This window comes from Meriones unguiculatus, chromosome 6, assembly GCF_030254825.1.
Source record: "Meriones unguiculatus strain TT.TT164.6M chromosome 6, Bangor_MerUng_6.1, whole genome shotgun sequence".
NCBI classification, from domain to species: domain Eukaryota; kingdom Metazoa; phylum Chordata; class Mammalia; order Rodentia; family Muridae; genus Meriones; species Meriones unguiculatus.
This window is the reverse complement of record NC_083354.1, coordinates 37,945,083-37,948,293: the sequence shown is the minus strand read 5'-3', so window position 1 is coordinate 37,948,293 and position 3,211 is coordinate 37,945,083. Positions and strand designations below refer to the sequence as shown.

The 3,211-nt window shown below is 49.5% G+C and overlaps 1 pseudogene; it reads right to left on the bottom strand.

Moving 5' to 3' along the window:
- Positions 1–2,610: 2,610 nt before the first annotated feature.
- Positions 2,611–2,919, bottom strand: LOC110547900 (translation machinery-associated protein 7-like; annotated as a pseudogene).
- Between the last annotated feature and the right edge of the window lie 292 nt (positions 2,920–3,211).

Here is a 3,211-nt window from a genome sequence, read left to right as displayed (position 1 = left end):
GAAGTGGGGGACTGCGTGTGCGCGCGCGCGTGTCCCCCTTCTTTCTCCGCTTTGCCGCCTCTCCGAACGCCGGTTATTGGGACTGATCGGAATTCGGAATCCTTTTAATCTCCAAAGGAGCAAACTCACTTCCGCCCGAGTGCTGGGCGGGGTGGGGGAGGGGAGGCCGGGGAGGGGGTTCCAGGCAAACAGGAAACATTAGCCCTCTTGGCCCGGCCCGCTTTTGTGTGCGCCTCCCCTCCTCCCACCACCCCCCTCCCCCGCTCCGGCCGCGGGGGAGACGCTCGCCCCCAGGCCCCAGTGTGACGACCTTTGGAACCTCCCGGGCGAGGAGCGCGGAGCGACTCTTCCGTTTATTTAAAAAAAAGAAAAAAGACTTCATTCGGAATCCCTGCCTCTTGAGGCTGATGGTCACTGCCCGGGAGAGCTAGGGATCCCCTCCCCACCACCCCTTTTTTTTTTTTCTTCTCTCTTCCCTTTACTTTGCATTTCTCTAGGAGTCCACAGAGCTGAGACTGGCCTCGAAGCACAGCACAGTTGTGCAGTTGGACGCAAGGAACTAAGTGAATCTGAATTCTGCTCGTCCAAGGGGCCGGTTGTTCTGAGTTTTAATGGGAGCCCAGGCAGCTGTTGAGAGGAGGCGACCTACTGACGGCCCCGCGGCCATCTGGGTGGTGCCCGGGCGGTTCTGAGAGAGGAACTATAGGGCCCTCAGAAGAATGACTTGGAAACACTGCTCTCAGAACTTTTAAAAAATGTCATTTAAGACGGGCGTGGTGATTTTGATGCACCCATTACAATTCTGCAGGCAGGAGGCTGTGGTTGGAGATGGCTCTAAGCCTGGACTACGCGGTGAGACCCTGGGTCAAATTAACGCACGAGTAAAATACACAAATAAATGCTATCAAGGTGGGTATAAAGTTTCACTGTGTGGATTATACTCGGTTAGAAAAAAGAAGGTGGACATTGGAGCCTCAGATGTTCAAGATCTGGGCCACGTGAGACCTCTCAAGAAAGTGATGAAAGACCTGGAGAGTTGGCTCTGCAGTCTGTCAAGAGGACTGGAAGCCACGTTGGGTGGCTCAGAACTGACTGCAGCTCCAGCTTCGGAGAATCCAACTTCTGGCAGCCTCCAGGCACCTGAATGCATACCCACATAACCCCACATCGACACACATAATTTACAAAAACAAGGGGTTTTTTTCTTTTAAAGACTAGAAGAGAACATGGCTTCCAATCCGAATAACCACGCCTGGATGGTAAAGAGAAGGATGCAATGAAAGTCTAGATGTGGCCTCTGTCTTTCTTATTCATGGAAAAAAACAGGGAAGATGGTTCTGGAAACACGAATCAATCCAACTGGCCAGACTGCTGAACAGCCAGAGAGCCCTAGGGGCTCAGAAGGCGCTCCAGGGATGAGAGCTTCCCCAGCCCACAAGCGCCCTGTGCACCATGGGAAGAGCGGAGACGACCAGCTGTTCTCCACCCCTCTACCGCCCAGGCAACATGGAAGATGTGTGACTCTCTACTTTCTCTGATGTGGAAGTGAGGAAAAACTGAACAGGGCTCCTCTAAACAAAGATGGAAAGCTTTTTATAAAGTAAAGACAAGGACCAGGAGGAAATCTCGTTTCTGGTTATAATAAAACTGTTGGGGGGCACCTCAGAGTTTTCTTCAGTGAAAAACTCTGTAGGGTAAAGGCACTTGCTCCTAAGCCTGAGAACTGACTCCAGTCCCTGGGACCCACATGGAGAGCAAGGGTACATCACACCCACAAGTAAACGTAAAATGCTCATTTCTTTAGAGATGTACTGTGTGTGGATAGCTATTTGAAGAGGCCAGAAAGGTGTGTCCGGTACCTTGAAATTGGAGTTACAGGAAGTTTTCAAGCTGCTGCTACGGGTGCTGGGGGCTGAACGCCAGTCCTCTGATGAAGCAATTAGCACACTTTAACTGTTGAACCATCTCGATGACAGCCCAAAAAAATTGACTTAATAAAACTTAGGGGCAGAAGCTGGACGTGGTGTCTAAACGCCTGTAATCTTCAGCACTTGGAGGTTACCTCAGGAGCTTTGCTTTGTGTTCCAGTCCAGCCTTGACTACTACATATTGAGATCCTATCTCAAAACACAAGGCAGTAAAATTGGGGCTAAAGCTTGGTATGATAGAACAGCTGAAATGCCAGCCTCTGGGAGGAGTTAGCAAAACTGACAGCGTAGGCCAGCCTGGGCTGCATAGTGGTACCCTGTCTCAAAAAAATAAAAAAATAGAATAAACTTTTGGGTAGTGATGGCACACAACTTTAATCTCAGCACTCCGGAGGTAGACAGATCTCTGAGTTCCAGGCCAGCCTGGTCTACAGAGAGTTCCAGGACATCAGGGCTACATAGAGAAACCCTGTCTCAAAATACCAAAAAGAAAAAAAAAGGAGTGAGTATGTGTGTGTAGGGTTTCTTCAGACTGGCCTCAATCATCCACCTGCCTCAGCCTCCCAGTGACCTAGACTGGTCACCATGGCTGGATAGTATTGCCTATTGACAATATAGGACTCTTCTAGGATAATCGTTTTTTTTTTTTTTTTTTTTTTACTACAAAAGTTTATTACAATAGGCTCCAGGATAACACTTCATTCTAGCTGTAGGTGGCAAAGATGTTATGGCAGGGGATCCAGATGTTTAAATAGGAATGGAAGAGGGTCACCATCACCTCAGATACGAGAAATAGCTTAGTTTTTGCCAGATTTCTTAATTCCACCTGTAGCCAGGGGCCCCTTCCCGGGGCCTTGGCTTTCAGCTCCTCCAGTTTCTTTTGCTCCTCTTTCTGTTTCTGCTTGAAAGCCTTATCCTCCTCATCCATCTCCTTGGCCTGCTTCTTGGGCTGTTTCAGGGGCTTCTTTTTGCCACCTTCACGGCCAGACATGGCGCCAACCCTGTGATAATCTTAAGAGATGGGAGCCAGAGAGGTTACAAGCACTTACCCAGGGAACCCACGCTCAGTTCCCAGCACCCATACACTGCTCACAGCCCTCTGGAACCGCAGCTCCAGGGGATCCCACCCCCTCTCTGGCACCAGACACATGCACACACACACACATGCATGCAGACAAGACCATCATATACCCGAAAAAATATTTGTTTGGCCAGGTACAGAATCATATACTTTTAATCTAAGCACTCAAAAACTAGACACAGGCAGATCTTTGAGTTCAAGG